Below are 26,243 nucleotides of genomic sequence, written 5' to 3' on the forward strand. Positions count from 1 at the left end.
GGGAAGGGGACACCTCTGCGTCTGAGCTCTGCCGTCAGTTTGGGGATAGTCCATCCCCTGAGGGACTGCACGCTGCCGCTCTCTGAGACCGGAGAAGGTGACAGAGGGGCCGTGAAGTCTTCGCTGCCGGCCTGAGACATAGTTGATCTGATGAGAATCTCCTGTCTTATTTTCCAGTTGACTGTAACCTATTGGGGGTGACATGAATTTCAAGTTTTTCTTTGATCCCCTGAGTCATACTTACCCGACTTATTCTCCCATTTTTTTTTTTTTTTTACCTGGGGGGATATCGTCCAACCTGGTGCAGGGTGGACCTACTGAACTTTGACTGACCTAGAGGAAAATGAAAAGGTGATAATTCGTGAAGGGATTGCTAACTAACTTGAAGCAACGATTTGCATGGTGCTTGCAATCTTTGTGACAATGAAATGATTTGAAATGTTTGCCTTGATTATGAAATGAGTGAACTCCATGACAGAGGCCCGGCCCGGTCGTGTCGTGACTGATCCGACCGTGAACCGGGCTCTGGAGCATGTACTGAAATGCGGCAACTGAAAAACTTGGTGCACACCGGGACGAATCGGTGCCTGTTTGATGCATCTGGATTCGAATCGGAACGCAGTATGAAATGAAATGAGAGAAATGTTTACCTTGACCGAGGCTCGAATTGGTTGTGCCGTATTTTGCGACTGGCAACGAACCGAGCTCTGGTATAGGTATGGATACGGCCGAAACAAGTGAGGCATTCCGTGACGAATCGGTGCATCTCAGATGCGACTGGTTTCGAAACGGTGATGCGCTGTGGGAGTGAAATGGTAGTAATAGCATGACAGAGATGCGGATCAGTCGCCCGATATCTGCGACTAGCTATGATCCGGACTCTGGAGCATGTTTCAGAAATGAGGCCGAGCCCTGGGGCACGCCGTAACGAATCGGTGCATGGAGGATGCGACTGGATTCGAAGCGGAGCGCGGTAAGTGCAGGTGTAACATATCGTTTGCCATGACGGAGGCGCGAATCGGTCGTGCTGTTGTAGCGACTGACTACGAATCGGACTCCGGAGCATGTACTGAAATGTGGCCAATCCTGGGGCACGCCGAGACGAATCGGTGCATTTCCATGCGACTGAATTCATGTCAGAACGTGATACGAGGTAATGAAATGATAACCATGACAGAGGTACGAATGACTGATAATAACGTGACTCTGGAGCATGTACTGAAATGAGGCCGTGACTACTGGGGCACACCGGAGCGAATCGGTGCATCTTTTAGGTGCGACTGGATTCGAATCTGAGCGCGGTAGGTGACTGAAATGAGAAATGATTGAAATGATTTGAAATGTTAGAAATGAGTTTAGAAATGTTTCAGAAATGAGAAATGATTGGTATCGAACTGACTTGATTCGATAGATTTGCGAATTGCGACTCGCTATGGCTGTCTACAGACGCATATTTAATAATTCCGACATGCTAGAAATGAAGCGATGTCTGCGTCGCGGTGGTTTCTCGGGTAACGCGAAATGGTAACATAACGATAGTACGAGTGATATACATTGCGGTTTACGTTGTGAAATGCGAGTGATTCGTAAGTTGAAATCACGGTTTAGTGACATGATATCGAAAACGTAAAAACAAAAGTCCGACGGGACCCTACCTGCGACAGCCAAGCCAGACGCGTGGTACGAACTACGAAAACGGTAACACGGACTTCGAAAGTCTTGAGCACGGAAAATACGGGAACTTGCGAGGCAAGAACTTGCGGACGCTGGTATTCGAATAGTCGGCCTAGTGACGTATATCGCGCACAGGAAACCGACAGGTGAGCGGGCTGCTTAAATACCCCCCGGGCTCCTCCCATAAATTCAGGCCACCATACTGGCCTTCCTATATATATATAATATTTTAGCAGAGACCCTGGGGAATAAAATGGTGATTGTTGCAATTCTTTATGTCACATTTGTGCTGCAGTTTTCCAAGCGCATTTTTTTAGAAAAGAGAACACAGTATATACCCCAGTTTTTTTTTTTTTAAATAATGTGAAATATGATGTTACTTCAAGTAAATAGATACTTAACATGTCATGCTTTAACATTGCACACGTTCGTGTAATGGCGACAAATTACGATAATTTCCATAGGTAATGTTTTAAACACCTTTACGCCATTACCTGGAGGTCCAGCACTAGAATTATTGCTCTCACTCTAATGTTAGCATCGATACCTCACGTGTTTGGTGCAAATACCGTTCACATATGCGTGCACAACTTACGCATGTGTTTGCTTCTGTGCGCGGGCACGAAGGGATGGGGGTGCATTACATTTTTTTTTTTTTTTACTTTTTTTTTTTTACACTGACCCTTTCATTTTTTTTTATTGCTTTTATTCTAATTACAAGGAATGTAAGCATCCTTTGTAATAGAAATAAGGCTGACAGGTCCTCTTTATGAATGGATCAGGGGTTGAAAATCTCTTCTTTACCTTTAAAAGCAAAAGATCAAAAAAAAAAATAAAATAACTTGATCTGTTGCTTTAAAAAAAAAAAAAAGCAAAAAGCCTATTTATTTCCACCCTGGATCATGACATTGCTCCGATCCTCCAAGGCCATAGAGGTGATCAAAGAGAATCTTCTCTTTGATCGCCTGTGTGACCAGTTGGCAGCACCATCGGATCATTTCTCGGGTGAGCCAGCGGAAACAGTAAGTCCAAGAAACACCAGCGAGTGGCGGGAGGGGACATCTGTTCTTAAAAGCGTTCCAGCAGATCATGAGCCGCTCAGAATGTTTTCAAGGGAAAGCCTTCCACCGGCTGAAAAAAACAATACCGGGGTTATCTTCAGCCATAATGCCGAGAAACCACTTGCAACGCAAACGTTTATATACGAATTGCGGTTGGCTGGTCTTAAATATTTGGTGGTTAACCAGCAACAGCCTTAGCCCTCATTCACACGAGGCGGACTCTGTTTCCACGGAGCCCGCCTCGGTCCGCCGGCTCAGCGGGAGATCAGTCCGTTGATCTCCGCTGACCCGGCGAATGACAGGTCCCTTGTCAGATCTCACCCGATCTGATCCGCCAGCGACGGATCTGGACGTAGGGCCATCCGTCTGCTTTTAGCGGATCGGACGGGGTCGGATGTCAGCGGACATGTCTCCACTGACATCCGTCGCTCCATAGGCTAACATGGAGCGCCCGTTCAGGTCCGCCGTCAAAACTGACAGGCGGACCTGAACGGTCCGATTGTGTGAAAGGGGCCTTACTTAGTACTCACAGGACTCCCCCAGGACAATGCCTTCATCTGATTTTCTCTCCTTAAGGATGGCCAGTCATGTTCCTCCACCCCAAACTCGCTCATCCACAGTATATTGCAAAAAGTATTCGGCCACCCCTCCAAATCATTTGTTGGGGGGGGGTGGTGGGGGGTTGTATTGCTGGGGTTGGGATTGGCCCCTTAGTTCCTGTGAAGGGAACTCTTAAGGTGTCAGCATACCAAGACATTTTGGACAATTTCATGCTCCCAGCTTTGTGGGAACAGTTTGGGGATGACCCCTTCCTGTACCAACATGACTGCGCACCAGTGCACAAAGCAAGGTCCATAAAGACATGAATGAGCGAGTTTGGGGTGGAGGAACGTGACTGTTCTGCACAGAGTCTTGACCTCAACCTGATAGAACACCTTTGAGATGAAATAGAGCAGAGACTGCGAGCCAGGCCTTCTTGTCCAACATCAGTCCCTGACCTCACAAATGTGCTTCTAGGAGGAATGATCAAACATTCCCATGGACAGCCTTCCCAGAAGATCTGAAGCTGTTATAGCTGCAAAGGGTGGACTAAGTCAATATTGAACCCTACGGACTAAAACTGGAATGCCATTAAAGTTCTTGTGCGTGTAAAGGCAGGTGTCCCAATACTTTTGACAATATAGTGTAAGTTGTCTTTGGGTCACCTAGAGAAGATAAAGAGAGTCTCAGGTGTATAATGAGGATCACACGCTAGGATTAATCCTGGTATAGTTGTCATCCATAGCAGCATACTAGGTTCGATGTCCAAAAAAGATTACACTAGTCTATACCTGCCTGGTGCCTAGGCAGGGGTCCCTTTAGGGTTAAATTAATATTAGGAAGGGATGGCCCCTTCCTGTTCCAACATGACTGCACCAGTGCACAGAGCAAGGTCCATAAAGACATGGAAGAGCGAGTTGGGGGTGAAAGAACATGACTGGCCTGCACAGAGTCCTGACCTCAAGCCAATAGAACACATTTGGGATGAACTAGAGTGGAGACTGTGAGCCAGGCCTTCTCATCTATACTATATCTATGGAGGAAGCCATATTAGTCTGCTACTAGTCTTCATTACATAGTAGATGGAGGAATATGTAGTTTACAGAAGATAGCTTGTAAGAAGGATAACATTGAACATTTTGATAACAAGTTCATAGCCTGAAAAAAGAAAATGAATGCAGCCACATCTAAAGACTGGTATGCTGCAATATATTACATTTTTGATTTTGGGTTTAGATATCCAATAGACATAAGGATATAATGTAATCTTAGATAACATTTTCTACACCAATTGCATCAAACATTTGCAAATAATATGACAAACTCTGAGCACCTTTTTGAAAACCTTACAGCACATTTCAGCCCCAGTCCAGGTGAGTTAAATACAGACCTTAATGGAAATTCTGGCTGTAGCTTTAAGCATACTACACATGCCCAGCCCAGAAAAAAAACCTGTAGTACTCCCTGTCCTTTTGCCCCAAAAGCCATTCCCTCCTTTCACTTGCTGGCAGTTCCCTACTGTCAAAATGACAGCCAGAAGTTGCTGTATAAATACAGAAGCTGTTGCTTTTCAAAAGATGGACCATCTGATGCAGTGGTGTTGATTTACTAAAACTGGAGAGTGCAAAATCTGGTGCAGCTGTGCATGGCAGCCAATCAGCTTCTAACCTTAGCTTGTTCAATTAAGCGCTGGCAAAAAAAAAGAAATGGAAGCTGATTGGTTTCTAAGCAGAGATGCACTGCACTCTGCAGTTTTAGTAAATCAACTCCAGTATTTATAAACATTGATCAGACAGTTAATAGAGAGATACAAAGTAACATTGTTTATAAACATTGATCAGATAAGAGAGAAAAATACAAAGTAACATTGTTCATAAACATTGATCAGACAGCAGATGGAGAGATACAAAGTAACATTGTTTATGAACATTGATCAGACAGGAGATAGAGAGATACAAAGTAACATTGTTCATAAACTTCGATCAGACAGGAGATGGAGAGATATAAAGTAACATTGTTTATAAACATTGATCAGACTAGAGATAGAGGGATACAATGTAAATAAATAAGTTCCTATTTAATCTGTTAACCCTTAGTTTACCTTATTTAACTCTTTCATCCCCGTCACCCCTTAATAATTATTTTCCTGCTGACTTTTTTTTATTTCTATATTTTTACCCCATTAACAAGTTCATTTTAATGCTTTTATTTGTTTTTTTTTTGTTGCGTCAATTAAAAGAAAAAAATGTTATTTTATTTGTAAATAACTTTGCATTGCTTTGTACCAGAATCATAATTTTAGTGTCTTTTCAAATGGAACAAATGATAGAATTCACTTAATACTTTTTATCTAGAATAACATTATTTAACCCTTTCTGGACCACCCCACGCAGATATACTGCGGCAGGGCGGCCCTCCTGCGCGAAATCATGTACCTGTATGTGATTTCATGCACTGGGTCTAGGGCCTGCCCCGCCCTAGACCCAGTGATTGGATACAGCGGGAGCCAATCAGTGGGTCCAGGTTGGCCGTCACCCCCGCGGTCATTCTCAGGAGAGGCAGAACGGTGGTCTACCTATGTAAACAAGGCAGACCGCCGTTCTGTGAGAGGGGAAGATGAAGATCTTGTGTTTCTGCTAAGCAGGAACAGGGATCTCTGTCTTCCCCCAGTCAAATCACTCCCCCCCCCCCCCCGAGTTAGAAAGCACTCCCAGGGAACACATTTAACCTTTTGATTGCCCCTGATGTTAACCCCTTCCCTGCCAGTGTCATTAGTACAGTGACAGTGCATTTTTTTAGCACTGATCACTGTATTGGTGTCACTGGTCCCCAAAAAGTGTCAGAAGTATCAGTTAGGTGTCTGATTTGTCCTCCGCAATGTCACAGCCCTGCTAAAAATCCCTGATCGCTGCCATTACTAGTAAAAAAATAAAATAAATAAAAATTCCATAAATCTATCCCATAGTTTGTAGACACTATAAATTTTACATAAACCAATCTATATACGCTTATTGGGATTTTTTTTTTTTTTTTTACCAAGAATATGTAGCAGAATACATATTGGCCAAAACTGGTGAAGAAATTTGATTTTTAAAAACATTTTTGGGGATATTTCTTATAGCAAAAAGTAAAAAATATAATTTTTTTTTTCAAAATTGTCGTTTTTTTTTTGTTTATAGCTCAAAAAATAAAAACCACAGAGGTGATCAAATACCACCAAAAGAAAGCTCTATTTGTGGGGAAAAAGAGGACATAAATTTTGTTTTGGTACAGTGTCACACGACAGCGCAATTGTCAGTTAAAGCGACGCAGTGCCGTATCGCCAAAAATGGCCCGGTCAGGAAGGGTGTAAATTCTTCCAGGGCTGAAGTGCCAGTTGTTAAGGAACGGGGCCTCTGCGTCCTTAACAACCGATGAATCATTCAGCTGTCAGTGGGGATCCCCTGTTGACAGCTGAAGAGTAAACAAAGTCCCAGGAATTGGAGCTGCCAAAAAAAAAGCAGCCGGGCAATATTTATCAACAACATTGCTCAACTCCTGAAACAGAAAGATAAAAAGATTTTTTTTTGTATCTTTGTGTTTAATCATCTACAGATCAAAGAGATGAACTTCGATCTGCTGATGAAGTCAGTTTAAAGCAACTCATCAAGTAGAAAATGTTTTAATTAAAGGTTCCTCTGTTTATCCCCTTATTAACCCTTAATTTACTCTAATTAGCATTAATAAAACTCCTTATTCTCCTCCTCCATTTATTAATTTTTTTTAGGGTTTTTTTTTTAATTCTATTTTCTAAGCTATTAATAATTAAACCTTTTTTTTGTTTGCTTTGTTCGTTAATATTTTTACACCTTTTAGATATATTTACACGTTTCACATTGAAAAAAGGGCTTTAAAAAAAAATATAATCGGTTTTCATTTATAAATAACTTTTTAATGCTTTGTACCATTGCTGACAGCTGAAGTGTACGCAAAACAGTTGCAGCAGGTATTGGTAATTTACAAAAAAAAAAAAAAAAAAGTAGCGGTACTTGTACTCATTGTAAAAAAAAAAAAATGGTATTGGTGCATCCCTAATTTAAAGCTTAAGGCTGCTTTCACACTGGGGCGGTAGGGGGCGTCAGCGGTAAAACAGTGCTATTTTTAGCGCTGTTTTACCGCGGTATTCGGCCGCTAGCGGTGCGGTTTTAACCCCCCCACTGGTGGCCGAAAAAGGGTTAAAATCACTCGTACAGCGCGGCTATAGCCGCGGTATTGCCGCGCTGTCCCATTGATTTCAATGGGCAGGAGCGGTTTAGGAGCGGTGAATACACCGCACCTTCACCGCTCCTAAGATGCGGCTTGCAGGAGATTTTTTCTTCTCCTGCCAGCGCACTGCTTCAGTGTGAAAGCTCTCGGGCTTTCACACTGAACAAACAGCGGAGGCTGTTTAGGGGCGGTTTGCAGGCGGTATTTTTAGTGCAATAATGCCTGCGAACCGCCCCAGTGTGAAAGGGGCCAAAGTAAATTACACTTTAAAGTGGTAGTAAACCACTGTGTTTTTTTTTTTTTTTGGAACCTGCAAGTAAAGGCCATAATGTGCTAGTATGCATTGCATACTAGCACATTATGTGAAACTTATCTTACATCGTAGCCTTCCAGTGGCAAGCTGTCACCGCTGACAAGTCTTCCATCTTGCCTGGTCTTCCTTCTGGGTTTGCGGACTGCTCTGTGCCAGTGGCCGGAGCGGCAATGACATCACTCCCACGCATGCGCATGGGAGCAGCCGTTTACGGCAAAGGACTCTGAAGGGATGGCCCGGGTGAGCGTTTCTCCAGAGCACATGCGCCAGTGACGTCACCGGATGCTAGAACAATAAATATCTCCTAAACGGTGCACAAAATTTACGGTATCTATAGGTAAGAGTTATTATAGGCTTACCTATAGGTACAAAATATGCATGGGAGTTTACTCCCACTTTAAACAAGCTTTTGGCATGCCATGGCAGGCTTCAGCTTTAATCTTGCTAAATGCCTTCTGAAGCCTGACAAAAGTTTTCAAAGCTTCAGCCAACACATCAACCCCCCCCCCCCCCCAGGGAACAATGTGGTCATCATTGCTGAGCTCTTCTTGAAAATGAATGTTGCCTGATATTCTGTGGCTTCAGAACGTTCTGAACAATGGATCCAGAAAAGATATGTGGTCAACAAAGTGAGAATAGAGACAGAAATACTGATCTGCGGCTCAGTGACTGAAAGGGGGCGATTTACTAAAACTGGAGAGTGCAAAATCTGGTGCAGCTCTGCATAGAAACCAATCAGCTTTTAGGTTTATTGTCAAAGCTTAATTGAACAAGCTGAAGTTAGAAGCCGATTGGCTATCATGCACAGCTGCACCAGATTCTGCACTCTCCAGTTTTAGTAAACCTCCCCCAGAGGGTCATGGATGACAGCCACTCAGCTAGCATTTTCAGACGATCGCACTCACTATTACTCAACAAACTGTTATTGTTAAGCTTGCAGCAGTGGAAAATCGGCCTCTTTAGGAGTCTTTTTTGAAATTTGCAACTGTGGCTGAGAGCAGCCGAGAAGCTGCATGTAATCTGTGCCTGGATGATACAGAAAATAATTCAACATGAATTGGTTCAAAGACATTTGATATCCATAGTTAATCTGTCTAATTAGAGAGCTGTGGCTGGAACAGCTGTTCTTTTGTACAAACTGAATCTGTTTAAAGCGTTACAATAATTAAAGTGCCATTTTAGTTATAGGTAGGACTTCAATGCTGAGGGACAGTACTGAAGGAACTTCAATGCTGAGGGACAATGCCAAAGGGACTTCAGTGCTGAGGGACAGTGCCCGAAGGGACTTTACTGCTGAGGGACAGTGCCCGAAGGGACTTTAGTGCTGAGGGATAGTGCCCGAAGGGACTTCAATGCTGAAGGACAGTGCTGAAGAAACTTCAATGCTAAGGGACAGTGCCAAAGGGACTTCAATGCTGAGGGACAGTGCCAAAGGGATTTCAGTGCTGAGGGACAGTGCCAAAGGGACTTCAATGCTGAGAAACAGTGCCAAAGGGACTTCAATGCTGAAGGACAGTGCTGAAGGGACTTCAATGCTGAGGGACAGTGCTGAAGGGACTTCAAAGCTAAAGAACAGTGCTGAAAGGACTTCAATGCTGAGGGACAGTGCCAAAGGGACTTCAATGCTGAGGAACAGTGCTGAAGGGACTTCAATGCTGAGGGACAGTGCCAAAGGGACTTCAATGCTAAGGGACAGTGCCAAAGGGACTTCAATGCTGAGGGACAGTGCCAAAGGGACTTCAATGCTGAGGAACAGTGCCAAAGGGACTTCAATGCTGAGGGACAGTGCTGAAGGGACTTCAATGCTGAGGAACAGTGCTGAAAGGACTTCAGTGCTGAGGGACAGTGCCAAAGGGACTTCAATGCTGAGGGACAGTGCTGAAGGGAGTAATAATAATTCCCAGCTCTGTTCCCACCCACCTGGAAATTTTAGGAGTTCCACTGGGGTTGGGGTTTTTCCATTCCTTCTGTTGCATTCCCCAGAATGTAAAAACAAATACAGCAACAATCTCATAATAGGCACAGCAAGAGAACACATTCCAAAGTCTCTCAGAGATGGTGGGAGCACCTCATAATGAGGACAGCAGGTGTACAGAGGTGGGAACTCAGCACAGGGATGGTGGGTGCTTCCAGAGACCAGGGGCTAGAGTTGCTTCTCTGCCCAGAAGGGATGCTGGATCCTGGGTAGGACCCTGGCGGGGGGCCCCTGGATGGACCTCAGCCTGTGGAAGACACTGGGCCTGTCGACCTTTAGATGGAAAAGAGAAGAGGAGAAATTGATAGCTTTGAAAACTGAATTTAGGAAGAAAAAGCTGGTTTGTGCCAAAGTGTTCAGCAAGAAGAGACCGGCTCTGAGGCCAGAGTTGAAAGACTTGGAACAAGCTGTGCGGAAGCAGAAAGAACTGGTGAGCTCTCTGAAGGAGAATAGTGGAGCATTTAAAGAGAAATATAGGAACGAAGAACGGATTAGCCAAATGAGAAGTGGAGCCGCTTCCTGCATGGAAAGTGACCCAATCAATGAGGAGATGCAGGTACTGACAGAGTAAGCAGAGAGTGAGAAAGTGGTCCCGGAGGATGAGACCAGCTCTTCAACACCTTAGGCATCTGCTGAGCCCTCAATGGTGGAGGCCTCTGTCCCCCCTCCCCCTGCAGTAGCAATATGGAACATCTGAGCAGGAGGTTGAGGGAGGTACTGGCATGCTGGAGTTTATCACTAAGCTGGCTTTCCCTTTGGATGTGGCTTCCCCGGATGATGATGTGAAGATGGATACCATTCCTAGCCCTGTGGAAGAGAGACCTGTGGAGAGAGCAAGATCCACCATGAAGTCTTCAACAACTGGGGGGAACTCTGATCCCACTGTCAGCCATAACATTGCAGAAGTAACAGCACAGCAAGCAGTGTGTGCGCACGACGGTGGTGAACTTTAATGACGATGGGCTTGCTGAGGGTTATAGTGCTACGGGCAATCAGCCAGACCCATAGACAATGTACAGCATGCAATGCAATCTGAATTACCTGCTGAAAACAAAGCTTCAGAAGAAATTGATGAGAGTAACTGTCAGCTTCTGGGGGAAGAGTCTGCAGACAGGAGCACCATGGACAATACTGTGACTTTGCCTGAACCAGACACAGCAGCTGTTCCTGAGAATAGTGGATGAGATGCTGGGAGCAGTAGTGCTACAACTCTCCAGGAGTCTGCAGTGGACAGGACTGTGCTGGAACCCAGGAAAGAAGATGAGTGTTCAGAGCAGATGGAATGGCGGGTCCTGCCTCTGTTGATCCAAATACTGTTATCCCAGCTGATTCAGACTCTCTGTCAGCAGGTTTGATTGTGTCTAAGGACAACACTGCAATTACTGGTGCTGTAAGAAAAACGTATGCTGGTGTTGCTGCTACAGGAATTGGAAGGGGGAGAAAGCAGGGAAGGAATATGGAAATGTTTAATCTTCCTCAATGTTTAAAAGGAGGAATGTTGTGCAGCTTAGATGGGAGGGTGGAGGACTTCCTCTGCATAGGAGGGCAGTGGTGGATACAATTCTGCAGATGGGGTTTAGGCCCACAGAAATCTCCACCCTGATCAGTCCGGCAGGTTCCTACGACTATGATTTGTCCTTTATCTGTCCAGAGTCTTTGGACATATTTTGGGAGAAATATGAGCACGTGTGTAGGGGCCTGCCAGACTGGAGAGGGCTCATCCCCAAGCTTGTATCACGCCAGCCACTCATTAAAATGGTGACAATTCTTCTCTGCAATGAGTCCATACCACAAGGGGATTTATCTGTATGGTTAAGGAGGTATGGAGACATCCTGAGCCCCCTAAAGAAGATTTTGGATGATCTGGGAATATGGATGGGGGGGAGGTCTGTGCAGTTAAAATTAAAAGTCATGGACAATGTCATCCAGCTTTCCTGGAGAGAGACAGGCTGACTATCTTCTACCCAGGCCAGCCAAAGCTATGCAACAAGTGTGGACATAAAGGGCATCTTGCATCCTCCTGTCCAGTGATAAAGTGCTCTCTGTGTCAGGGTGTAGGACATTTGGCAAAGGATTGTAACATTATGAGGCGCATCCTGTGCAATGCAGTGCGACATCCTTACAGTCAGTGTCCTGAGACAATGCACAACAAGCCTGAGCTCATGAGAGAGTTCTTCCACCCGGACATGGAGGATGCTCAGAGCTCAGCAGCTGGAGTGCCTGTAAGTCCATCTGAGTCTGTGACAATACCCAATATGTCTATGTCTTCCAGTCTGTGGTGTCCCAGTCTCTGCGTGTGCCTAGTGTACCCGTGTCTTTCCAGTCTGTGTGTTTGCCTAGTGTGTCAGTGTCTTCCCAGTCTGTATGTAAGGTATCAGTTGCCGAGAATGTGTCCAATCCTTCTGTGTCTATGTCTTCCAAAATTGCAGAGGCAGCAAGAGGTGCTGGGGCAGGTGCATAAAGTGTGGTGCCAGTCCCCCTCCCCCCGATGCTGCAGGGTTTCTATTGAGGATCATGGGGTGCAGAGGAGTGGGGAAAATGGTGAAGAGGCTGGCCTGGTGGTAGATAAGGGAAGGGAGAGTGGGAGTGGGTAAGAGTGGGGGAGGGTAGGAGTGGGGAAGCTGTTGATTCCAGTAAGTGCTCATCATATGGCCTTATTTTTGCTCAGCGAGTTTGATGCTGACATTTTGTTTTTGCAAGAGACCCATCTGAGTAGTTTGGCCAATATACATCTGGCAAAGAAGGAGTGGAGATGTGGTCCCTCATTTTGTTCTCTTGCGGCTGAGCCTTACAGCGAGGTTGCGGTCCTTTTTTCTGGTATGGCAACATGCCAGCGGGTGATTGAGGTAGAGATTGGGAGATGCATGGTCTTGGATGTCTCTGTGAGGGGGCAGGACCTACGCCTGATTAACATCTATGGTCCCCAGACAAAATGGGACAGGAAATGTCTTTTTACAAAGATTAAACCCCTTTCTTTTTACGGCCCAGCAGGTTATCTTTGGAGGTGATTTCAACACCATTACTAGGTCTAAAGACAGAGGTTTCAGAGATAAACTGGGATATGACAGCCCTTTTCTCAATGCGATAGTTAGGGAAGCAGGTCTGGTAGATGTGCACATTAAGAGCTGCCCAGACAGCACTGTGTTCACTTTTCAGCGAGGTAGTAGTCAGAGTAGGATAGATAGGTTTTTTAAAGGGAGACTCTGCTTTTTCGGCACCTGTGTGTCAGGCAGTGGAGTTTTACAATCACTGTATTCTATCTGTGACTCGGAATGCCTCAGATATGTCACCTAGGGGGAGGGGTATCTGGAGATTGAATTCGGCCCTCCTGGAAGACGAGAGAGTAAGACAATCCGTTGAGGATTTTTTTCAAGCACAGGTAACGATCCTAGACTTTGGAACAGTAAGTCAGAATGGTGGAGCTGTAAAACAATGGACTGTTGTGCTTTTCAAGGCCATAGGAAGAAGGAAGCAGCAAGATAAGTATATCACCTACCAGCGTTTGTGGAGGAAACTTGACCACCTTGTTTCGAATGGAGGAGATTCTGGGGCGATCTCTGAGGTGAAGCTCCTCCTTAGGAGACATCAATATGACCAGTGCACCTCTTTGGTTTAGGAGAGTAATTACGGGAAATACCATTCGCCCGACCCTTACCAGAATTGTAAACAGAGCATAGCAGATGGTCAATGGCCTGAAGGACAATACAGGCTCTCTGATGAAGTCTAGGTCAGGGTTCCTGGAGGTTGTCAGGTCATACTAAGCTGATCACCTGGGAGGAAGGAACCTTGATCGGACAAGGATGTTGGGTTTTTTGGACTCTACACCACGTCTGGAAAGTAATGTTCCTTTGATGAATTTGATGGATGAAATCACTGCAGATGAGGTAATCCAGGCTATTGATAAACTAGCCATCAAGAAAACGCCAGGGCCAGATGGTTTGACAGACGAATTTTATAAATGTTTTAAGATGATCCTGGCTCCCTACCTTGCGGAGGTTATTAATGGCTGTTTGTATGAGGGTTCTCTCCCTCCCTCCATGAGGCAATCTGCAGTGATCCTTCTATCAAAGGGTAAAGATCCTTTGATGATTGGGAATTGGTACCCCATTAGTCTTCTTAATGTCGATAGAAAGATACTGGCAAAGATTTTTTTCTGGCGATTATCACCAGTGGCAGGCAGTTTGTTATCCCACCACCAGCACTGCTCGGTCCAGGGTAGAAGCACTTTCTCAAAAGGGTTAGCTGTCCGGGAGGCCTTGGAGCGTTGTAGGGCTGCTGGTTAGGGTACATTTTTGCTGACATTGGATCAGGCTAAGGCCTTTGATCTGGTTAATCATGAGTACTTATGGCTCCTTCTTGGCAAATATGGCCTGGAGGGGGGTTTCATTGATTGGCTCAAGATTTTGTACAAAGGGGCTGAAAGCTTTCCTCTGTTTAATGGTTGGGTCGGGTAGCCGTTTGTTGTCGACTCGGGTGTGCGTCAGGGGTGTCCATTGAGTCCTCTGTGTTTGCAATTGACCCCTTCATTAGAAAGCTAGAGAGTGGACCATTTTGTGGGGTACCTTTGGGCATCGCTGGTAAGCCTCCTTTGAAGGTTGTGGCCTATGCTGATGATGTTTCTGTTTTTGTCTCTGGGACTGGGGAGGAGCAGGAGGTGGTCTCAGTGATAAGGCAGTACATAGAGGCATCAGGTTCAAAGGTCAACCAGGACAAGTGTGAAGCTTTCTGGATGGGAATGGAAGGTGAGAGCTTTGTTCTCCCGGATGACTTCCCGGAGCCCCAACAAAAAGTTCTAGGCATTGAATTTGGCCCAGGTGACTATGGTCATGCAAATTGGGTGAACAGGCTGGAGAATCCTGATGCCAAGGTGGCAAGCTGGAAAGGTTGGCGACTTTCCTTGAGGGAAAAGGTTGATCTGATCAAGACTTACCTGATACAGATTTTTCTGTATGTCAGTTTTGTTTGCGTTTTGCCAGTTTCTCTCTATACCAGGGTCTATAGTTGTTTCTTCCAGTTGTTATGGGGGAACAAAATAAACCTTGTCAAAAGGAATGTGACTTACCTTCTTGGTGGGAGGGTGGTCTGGGGATGATCAACCCTGTAGTATTTTTCTCTCTGATTTTTGTGAAGTACAATCTTGGTTACATTGGTAAAATGTTTCGGCAGTAGCAAGTAACAGCAGGAGAAGTCAGATATCTTCCATGGAAACTTCTTGAGAAGCGGATCATGAGCTCTGCTTTTTGCGAGCCACTGGCCTTAAGGGATTGCCCAAGCCTGGTTTTGGGGGTGGGTTTGCGATTGATTAATTTGGAGAGAATCCCAATGAAGTTTAGGGATCAGGCTTGGCTTGCCTTTCATGGAAAACTATATGTGAAGGACAACTTGAAGTTTCTTTTCATGAGTGATCGGAGCTGCCCGAGAGTGGAGTGTGGAGGAGTGGTAGAGTCCACGGATCACTTTCTACTTCAGTGCCCTTTCAACATAGAGGTGTACAAGAGGGTGGGGAGGGCTCTGAGTATGCCCTTCCTCGCCCATATGAGTTATGCAGAGTGGGTGTATGGGGCATTCCAGACTCATCGGGATTATGATTTGGAAACACTTTTTTTAGTTAGTCTAGTAGTTCATTATTTCACGTGGAGTGCACGGTGTCAGGTATCCTTATAGAGTAAAATGCTCCATGTCCAAGTGGTGATGCAGGACGTTTTGGGTGAAGCTGGGAAGATTCAGGGTCTTGAGAAAGATAGGTGGTGGCAGGAGGCCTGGATAAGGGCGTGGAGGAATATCAGGACTCTGTAACTGCTGCCTGTTGATCTTGGGGTGTGCGGCTTTTCTTGTATTCTTGTTTAACTCCCCTAGATTTTCAGATCAAATATATTTTTGATAAAAGGCTACATGCATGGTGACGGTGATGTTCCTTAGTCTTGCCCTCTCATAGGGATTATGTTGTGCGCAATTTGGTTTGCACCATTTATTATGTTCCTGTTTTGTATAGTCATATTCGATTATTTTGTAATTATGTATTTATCATGGTTTTATTGTATATAAGTTGTTGTTTGTAAGATTTTTCAATAAAAAAATGAACACCTCATAATGGGCACAGCAGATGTACAGAGTTGGGGACTCAGCACAGGGATAGTGGGAACCAAGCCTGCTGATAAGGCAGTACAGCCAGCCCTCCTGTACTGGGCCCGGGCCCCATCAGTTCAAAAGGGGGGCCCATGCAACCGCTATGCAGGAGGGCTGGCTGTACTGTCTTATTGCAGACACTGCTCCTCTTTTGTCTTTCCCTGCATTGCTGCCAGCTTCTCCTCTTCCTCACTCTGGCTGCACTGCAAGGGGAATGAACCCCTCATAATGGGCACATCAGGTGTACAGATTTGGGGATTCAGCACAGGGATGGTGGCCTCAGAGGGCTTCCTATTCATTGATCTGAAGAAAAAGGGATTGATAACTCTATGTCCTCAGTCACTTTCAGCCCAGAAGAGGGCAGGCCCTGTCAGCTATTGATTTCTAACAGCAGCTCTGGTGGGAACCCCTCATGAGCACCACAGGTGTAAAGACCCAGAAGCTTGACACAGGGATGGTGGGAACCCCTCATAATGGGCACAGCAGGTGTACAGACCTGGAAACTCAGCACAGGGATGGTGGGGACCCCTCATAATGGGCACAGCTGGTGTACAGACCCAGGAACTCAACACAGGGATGGTGGGAACCCCTCATAATGGGCACAGTAGGTGTACAGACAAACCTGGAAACTCAGCACAGAGATGGTGGCAGCATCTTATAATAGGCACAGCAGGTGTACAGATCCAGGCACTCAGCATAGGGATGGTGGGAGCCCTTCATAGTGAGCACAGCAGATGTACAGACCCAGGACCTCAGCGGAGGGATGATGGGAGCCCCTCATAACAGGCACAGAAGGTGTAAAGACCCGGAAGCTTAAAACAGGGATGGTGGGATCCCCTCATAATGGGCACAGCCGGTGTACAGACCCAGGAACTCAGTACAGGGATGGTGGGATCCCCTCATAATGGGCACAGCAGGTGTACAGACCTGGGAATTCAGCACAGGGATAGTGGGAACCCCTCATCATGGGCACAGCAGGTGTAAAGACACATAACTTCAGTGCAGGGGTGGTGGGAGACTCTTATAGAAGGCTCAACAGGTGTGCACACCCAGGTACTCAGCAAAAAGATGCTGAGAGCCCCTTATTAGGGGCACAATGGGTGTTTTTGTGAAATTCCATGCAGTGATATTACATATGTTCTAGGGCCACTCAGGTTCTTGTTCCTTAAGACACACACTGACAACAGGTTACAGACCTAGGAACTCAGTACAGGGATGGTGAGAAACCCTCATAATGGGCACAACAGGTGCACAGACCCAGGAACTCAGCGCGGGTATAGTGGGAACCCCTCATACTGGACACTGAAGGTGTACAGACCCAGGAACTCAGCACAAAGATGGTGGCAACATCTCATATTGGGCACAGCAGGTGTACAGACCCAAAACTCATCACAGGGATGGTGGGGGCCCTTTATAATTGGCACAACAGGTGTACAGACCCAGGACCTCAGCATAGGCATGGTGGGAGCCCCTCATAATGGGCACAGCTGGTGTACAGACCAGGGAACTCAGTACAAGGATGGTGGGAAGCCCTCATAGACAGCTCAGCAGTTGTGCAGACCCAGGAACTCAGCACAGGGATGGTGGAAACCCTTCATAATGGGAGCAGTGGGTTTACAGACCAAAGATGGAACCCATTATTTATTATTTTTTATTGCCCATAAAATCCCAATGTTTTGGGTTATTTACACATTATCAAGGGATGGTGGCAATTCACATGTATGGTTCATGAATCATTATAATTATCAATATGGAACCCATTACCCATGCCTGCGTAACCATATTACTGCAATTTTTTCAGTTTTATCCATTGAATATTCAATTTTCTCAATATAGAAAGACCTGAAAGATCTCTCTGTTTATAAAACACTCTTTTTTTTTTTTTTGAGAAGTCTGAGGAACTGACCTCAAGACGAGCGCCGTTTTATGTCTACGCCTCAATTAGAAGGGTTTTTCTTTTTTTTTTTCCAATCTTTCCTTCTGTGACACTTAAATGTGTCAAAGGGAACGGGGAATAAAATGAATGACGCTTTCCTTCACAAAGGCAGGAATTGCCGACAATTATATGTAGCAGACACGAAGGGAAAACATGAAAAGGTTTCTCAGGGACATGCCCTTGATCAGGAATCACACGAAAGATTGCTCGATTTTTTTTTTTCCACTAACCAACGCAAAAGGTTACTTGTCATAAAATCAATTATTCTAATTGACCGGTCATCAGCCCTGGTTATCCCAATCCCAAGATTTAATTGGTCATTTACAATAAGGGACAAAAAAAAAAAAAAAACGCACCATGAGATTTAATGAGAGAAAACACTTGGTAACTCATTGACAAAAAACTCTTTCCACCGGAGGAAAGTACTTAAAGAATGACTTGCCCCCTGGCTTTAATGTATATGGTAATCCAAAAGATTAATTTCAGTTATTTGCTCTCTTTAGGTCTGTTATATATATCATTGAAAACATTTTCTTGTATAATAAAGTTAACCAAACACATCAAGCCCATTCAGTGTGGGGGTATATTGCAAATAAATATTTGTTGATCCTGACACAAATCTTATGAGCTAATAATTTTCTTTGCTACACTCTTATCCGTTATATTGTTCTAAACTATCTCTGAGGACTACAAAACATCTCCCGTACATATTTTTGGTAAAAAAATCGTAATAAGCGTATATTGATTGGTTTGCGCAAAAGTCATAGCGTCTACAAAATAGAGGATAGATTTATGGCATTATTATTAGTATTATTTTTTTATTAGTAATGGCGGCGATCTGCGTTTTTTATTATGACTTCAACATTATGGCGGACACATCGGACACTTTTGACACATTTTTGGGACCATTGTCATTTATACAGCGATCAGTGCTATAAAAATGCACTGATTACTGTGTAAATAACACTGGCAGGGAAGGGGTTAAACACAAGGGGGCAATCAAGGGGTTAAGTGTGTCCTAGGGAGTGATTCTAACTGTAGCGGGAGGGGCTACTACTCACATGACAGCGATCACTGCTCCCGGTGACAGGGAGCAGTGGATCTCTGTTATGTCACTAGGCAGAATAGGGAAATGCGGCACAGTGGTGCAGTGGGTAGCACTCTCGCCTTGCAGTAAGAAGGGTTGCTGGTTCAAATCCCGACCACAACACTACCTGCCTGGAGTTTGCATGTTCTCCCTGTGTCTGCGTGGGTTTCCTCCGGGTACTCCGGTTTCCTCCCACACTCCAAAGACATGCTGGTAGGTTAATTGGATCCTGTCTAAATTGGCCCTAGTATAGGTATGAATGTGAGTTAGGGACCTTAGATTGTAAGCTCCTTGAGGGTATAGGGACTGATGTGAATGTATAATATATATATATATATGTAAAGCGCTGCGTAAATTGACGGCGCTATATAAGTACCTGAAATAAATAAATAAATAAATAAATGCCTTGTTTACAAAGGCATCTCCCAGTTCTACCCCTCTACACCGCAATCGCGGGCCACCGGTAAACATCGTGTTCCCGGGACCCATGGGCACGCTTCTGCGGCGTGCAGCGCGCAAGATAGACGGCAAATTTAAAGGGTCGTACAGGTACGCCCATTTGCCAGCCAGTGCCATTTTGCCGATGTACATCTGTGCGGCGGTTGGCAAGCGGTTTAAGGCAGGTTTTTTTTTGGCACAGAGCAGACCCGATCCTTTTCTTCTCGGGTCCCCTGCTGGCTCTCCTGGCCCCTCCCTCCTGCCGAGTGCACCCATAGCAAGCAGCTTACTATGGGGGTGCCTAAGCAGGCTCGCTCCCAAGCCGCTGCTCTGTCTGTCCATTTACGCATGGAGTGCGGCTCAGCCCCGCCCCTGCTCTTTCCTTGTTGGATCACTGGCTGTGATTGACAGTAGTGGGAGCCAATGGCTCCTGCTGCTGTCTCAGCCAATGAGGAGGAAGAGATCTGGGGACATCACTGGATCGAGATGGGGCTCGGGTAAGTATTAGGGGGGCTTCCGCACATAGAAGGTTTTTTTTACCTTCATGCATAGAATGTATGAAGGTAAAAAACCTTGTGCCTTTACAACCACTTTAAATTCTTAAATGACATCTCAACCCAATATCAAAAAGTCATATAGCCCTTAGATGTGGTGGCTCCATTCATTTTCTTCTTTTCTGTTTATGTTTCCCTTTATTGTCACCTGGTGATGCTCATTCAACATATTGGGGGAGATTTACTAACACTGGAGCCCTCAGAATCTGGTGCATCTGTGCATGGCAGCCAATCAGCTTCTAACTTCAGCTTGTTCAATTAACCTTTGACAGTAAAACCTGGAAGCTGATTGGTTTCTATGCAGAGCTGCGCCAACTTTTGCACTCTCCAGTTTTAGTAAATTTCTCCCTCATTGCATCTACACTGGATTCTAGGATATCCCTAGGATAGGACTGCAAAACACCTTCCTATGTTATGAAGAAGGGGAGAGGGGAAGTTGTTTTGTAGTCCTGTCCTAGGGTGAAAGCACTGATCCTATGTGGAAACAATACGTTGAGTGAGCGTTCTCACCCTAGAACAGGAAATGTGTTACTGGCAGGATCACCAGGTGACAATAAAGAGAGAAAAGCTCAAAAAAAAAAAAAAGAAAATGAATGAAGCCACAACATCTAAGGACTGGGAATCTGAAATGTGTGAGTTTTTGTTCTTGGGTTTAGATAGGATTTAAGATTTATGGGGTCACAGTTAGTTATTTTGCTAGTTCAAAACACCACCCTCTCCCATTCTTCATTACATAGAGGAGATGTTTTGTAGTCCTTAGAGATAGCTGGGAAAAATATAACTGATAACAGTGTAACAAAAGAAGATGTCAGCTGATAGGATTTCTTGCAGGATCAATGGGTATTTATTTGCTCTACATGCCCCACACTGGATGGACTTCCTGTGTTTAGTTCCTTTTCTCCTTTGAGGAAAAAAGCCTGAAAAGGGGAAATAAATGGAGCCACCACATCTAAGGACTTTTTTTGATCTCGGGTTTAATACAATTTAAGATTTAAGAGATGGCTGTAGCTGTGTCCTATACCAGCCAGGTCATCTCTGTATTGAAAATTGTTACAAACTTACAAAGATACTGATACAAATGTTACTATAACTTAATGGTCAAAAATGGCAAGCTTTAACAAACAACAGAGCCAATCAATGAAGCACTCTACTACAATGGTTAGGTAGAGATGAAACCAGATCAGTTCAATATTCATTCCAATACTGATCAATATAAATGAGGTAGATTGTATCAAAGAAAGTTATTCTGATTAAGTAACCTGCTCTGGACTAGGGTACCCCCACAATTACAATGTGTGATTTTTGCTTATTTACTACAGATTAACTATTATTATTATTATTATTATTATTATTATTATTATTATTATCATTATTATTATGCAGTTAGTTTGTTGATTGTCTGTCTAAAATATATGAAGACTCAGACTGGATAATACATTCTATAAATAAATAAAACAAATCTTCATTTGCAGTTTCTTTAGTATTTTTTTAATGAATATTTTACAATATACCAATTGGAGATTGCACTGATTTTATTGAGATCCAGTCTGAGTTGGCACATATTTAAAATGGTAATTCTCAATAAACTATAAAGGAACTGAGGAACAGAAGTAATCTACAGTAAATAAAGAAACTATTTAAATATATAATATAAAAAATAAAGAAGCACTTCCACTCCTCCAATTTACCTTCTACTCCTTTCACACCTCCAATTTACATTTCACCCCTTCAACATAGCCAACTTACCTTCTATCCACTTCCACACCTCCAATTCCCCTTCTACCCCTTCAACACTGCCAACTTACCTTCTAACCATTTCTACACCTCCAATTTACCTTCTACCCTTTCCATACCTCCAATTCACCAAATACCCCTTCAACACTGCCAACTTACCTTCTAGCCACTTCCACACCTCCAATTTACCTTCTACCCTTTCCATACCTCCAATTCACCAAATACCCCTTCAACACTGCCAACTTACCTTCTAACCGTTTCTACACCTCCAATTTACCTTCTACCCTTTCCATACCTCAAATTCACATTCCACTCCTTCAACACTGCCAACTTACCGTCTAGCCACTTCCACACCACCAATTTACCTTCTACCCTTTCCATACCTCAAATTCACATTCCACTCCTTCAACACTGCCAACTTACCGTCTAGCCACTTCCACACCACCAATTTACCTTCTACCCTTTCCATACCTCCAATTCACCTTCTACCCCTTCAGCACTGCCAACTTACCTTCTAGCCATTTCTACACCTCCAATTTACCTTCTACTCTTTCCATACCTCCAATTCACCTTCTACCCCTTCAGCACTGCCAACTTACCTTCTAGCCATGTCTACACCTCCAATTTACCTTCTACCTATTCCATACCTCCAATTCATATTCCACCCCTTCAACATTGCCAACTTACCTTCTAGCCACTTCCACACCTCCAATTTACCTTCTACCCTTTCCATACCTCCAATTCACCTTCTACCCCTTCAGCACTGCCAACTTACCTTCTAGCCATTTCTACACCTCCAATTTACCTTCTACCCTTTCCATACCTCCAATTCACATTCCATCCCTTCAACACTGCCAACTTACCTTCTAGCCATGTCTACACCTCCAATTTACCTTCTACCTATTCCATACCTCCAATTCATATTCCACCCCTTCAACACTGCCAACTTACCTTCTAGCCACTTCCACACCTCCAATTTACCTTCTACCCTTTCCATGCCTCCAATTCACCTTCTACTCCTTCCACACCTCCAGTTTACCTTCTACCCCTTCAACACTGCCAACTTACCTTCTATCCAGTTTTTAATAAATTCAATAAATAAATAAAATGAATCTCCATTGGCATTTTCTTTAGTATTTTTTTTTTATAAATATTTTACAATATACCAATTGGAGATTGCACTTATTTTATTGAGACCCAGTCTGAGTTGGCATACATTTAAAATGGTAATTATCAATAAACTATAAAAGAACCCGAGAACAGTAGTAATGTACAGTAAGTAAAGAAACAATTTAAATATATAACAGAAAAAGTAAAGAGACATTGAAAAATCTTCATCATAAAGACTGTATAAAAAAAAAGTGTTCTTAATAAGGATTGTATTAAAAAAAAAAAAAAGGTCATCATTATAAAGATTGTATTAAAAAAATTGTCTTTATCATAAAGATTGTATTAAAAAAAAGGTCCTCATCACAGCTAGTTAAATTAATTATTTTTTAATGGGGGATATTTTCTAATTAGACGCAACTGTTTCCTGTTTTGTGCGCTCAACACAAAAAAGAACACAGTTAGTTAAACCAATTCTTCTTTAATGGGAGTAATTTACTAATTAGACGTGACTGTTTCTTTCATTGTGCGCTTTAAGGCAAAAAAGAGACAAAAACACACCATAGAGTACCCATATATCATACAATCTTATATGTTTGGTGGGAGAACTACAACTCTCAGCATGCTCTATTAGGTTTTGCACAGTTTCTATATACAAGAGTCCCTTGCAGATGTACAAGACAGTGATAGGAGTAAGATAAAAATGTAGGACTTACCTGGATGGAGAAGTTTGGGCTGGGGTTGGCTCCAGTAAATAGTTAGGGGGTCCTCAGTTCTTGGATCTCTGTCAGGTCCCCCAGAACCCCTTCCCTCTGTCCACAGCAGCAAAGACAATGTCCCTACACTACAGAGACCTAGCAAGTGACCTACTGGCCATTACTAGAGCTGGATCATGCAGAACATATCTCTATGCCTTGAAATCTCTAGAGAGGGACCAGCAAATCATGATAGCAGTCCTGATCTCCCCCCATCTATGCAGAACATACTCTAGTACTCTGTAGTGTCCCCCCTACAGCCTGCACTGCTGAGCTCTAATACAGAGGGGTCCCTGCCTTCACCCTGCACAGCTGAGATCACTCTCCAGCAGCACAATGCAGCCTGAAGCCACTTCATCTACTTTAAGCTCTGCTCAGCCCCCTCTACAGAGCAAGCAGCTCTCTGTATTCCAATGCATAGCTGAATATCCCCATCACAAAAGTCAATGGGCTGCAAGTCAACAAAGGCGCTTAGAAGTCCCTAAATAAATATGGATCTGAAAATCTATGGAGGGTTATTGCCTGAGCTGAGAGTCCTCTGTGCATTAATCTACACATTAATATCCCTGTGGATTTCTTTACCGCAGCTGAGCAAGCATCAAATGCACTTCTAATATTGAAGATTGAAGACTTATTAAAGTTATTATTTTTGTTTAAATTGGAGACCTGAACAAGGTGGCGTTCTTGGATTGTCCACAGAGTAGGAGGAGAAGGCCAGTATGGAGATACGTCCCTATAGAGATAGACTCCCCCTACACACACATGTAGAGAGGAGTCTCCGCAGACTTGGTCACTGTGCCCAGGCCTCGCTAGGCCTCATGTAAATAAAAATTGCGCAAAAATTGCACCCGCTCTACCAATCTTATTCTGAGGGATTGCTAAAAGATTTGTTAAATACCAACTATGTATGTTTATTTATAATTTTGCAGTGACATTTACAACCCCCCCCAAAACAAAAAAACAAAAATCAGATTTATAAGTTCTAGAGCTTTATTGAATTGCACTGTATTTTCAGGCTCACATGTTTCAAGTGCTGGGAGCTGAAGGGGGAGGTGTGTAGGCAGCTGGCAGGAGGAGGAGGAGGACCTTAGAAGTGTTAATATACTTTAATAACTTAAACAGCAGGTAGAGAAAACAGAAAGTTAAAAGAATGAATGGTCATTTTACCCTCTTTGCTACACCTTCTACCCCTTCCACACCTCCAATTCACCTTTTACCCCTTCCAGACCTCCAATTCACCTTCTACCCCTTCCATACCTCCAATTCACCTTCTACCCCTTCCATACCTCCAATTCACCTTCTACCCCTTCCATACCTCCAATTTACCTTCTACCCCTTCCATACCTCCATTTACCTTCTACCATTTCCACACCTCCAATTTACCTTCTACCACTTTCACACCTCCAATTCACCTTTTACCCCTTCCATACCACCAATTTACCTTCTACCCCTTTCACGTCTTCAATTCACCTTCTACCCCTTCCATACCTCTATTTACCTTCTACCCCTTCCACACCTCCAATTCACCTTCCACCCCTTCCATATCCCAAATTTACCTTCTAACCCTTCCACACCTCCAATTCACCTTCCACCCCTTCCATACCTCCAATTTACCTTCTACCCCTTCCATACCTCCAATTTACCTTCTACCCCTTCCACACCTCCAATTCACCTTCTACCCCTTCCATACCTCCAATTTACCTTCTACCCCTTTCACGCCTTCAATTGACCTTCTACGCCTTCCAAACCTCCATTTACCTTCTACCTCTTCCACACCTCCCATTCATCTTCTACCCCTTCCATACCTCCAGTTTACCTTTTACCCCTTCCTTACCTCCAATTCATCTTCTACCACCTCCATACCTCCAATTCACCTTCTACCACTTCCATACCTCCAATTTACCTTCTACCCTTTTCACGCCTTCAATTGACCTTTTACCCCTTCCATACCTCCATTTACCTTCTACCCGTTCTACACCTCCCATTCATCTTCTACCCCTTCCATACCTCCAATTTACCTTTTACCCCTTCCATACCTCCAATTCACCTTCTACCACTTTCATACCTCCAATTCACCTTCTACCACTTCCATACCTCCAATTTACCTTCTACCCCTTTCACGCCTTCAATTGACCTTCTACCCCTTCCACACCTCCAATTCATCTTCTACCCCTTTCACACCTTCAATTCACCTTCTACCCCTTCCATAGCTCCAATTCACCTATCCCTTCCAAACTTCCAATTTACCTTCTACCCCTTCCATACCTTAATTTACCTTCTACCCCTTCCATACCTCCAATTCACCTTCTACTACTTCTATACCTCCAATTCACCTTCTACCCCTTCCACACCTCCAATTTACCTTCTACCCCTTCCACACCTCCAATTTACCTTCTACCCCTTCCACACCTCCAATTCACCGTCTACTCCTTCCATACCTCCAATTTACCTTCTACACCTTCCATACCTCCAATTCACCTTCTACCCCTTCCATACCTCAATTTACCTTCTACCCCTTCCATACCTCCAATTTACCCTCTACCCCTTCCATACCTCCAATTTACCTTCTACCCCTTCCATACTTCCAATTCACCTTCTACCCCTTCCATACCTCCAACTTACTTTCTATCCACTTCCACACCTCCAATTTACCTTCTTCCCCTTCTACACTGCAAACTTACCGTCTATCCACTTCCAC

General features: G+C 44.1%; 1 protein-coding gene across 1 annotated transcript in view; it reads right to left on the bottom strand.

Annotated features, from left to right (window-relative positions):
* LOC141129427 (extracellular calcium-sensing receptor-like) overlaps positions 1–23,998 on the bottom strand; it is a 144,565-nt gene extending 120,567 nt beyond the window's left edge. The window contains 1 exon segment of the mRNA XM_073617459.1: positions 23,507–23,998. The gene's annotated coding sequence lies outside the window, so the exon portion shown is untranslated.
* Positions 23,999–26,243: the final 2,245 nt, after the last annotated feature.

This window comes from Aquarana catesbeiana, linkage group LG02, assembly GCF_042186555.1.
Source record: "Aquarana catesbeiana isolate 2022-GZ linkage group LG02, ASM4218655v1, whole genome shotgun sequence".
NCBI lineage: Eukaryota > Metazoa > Chordata > Amphibia > Anura > Ranidae > Aquarana > Aquarana catesbeiana.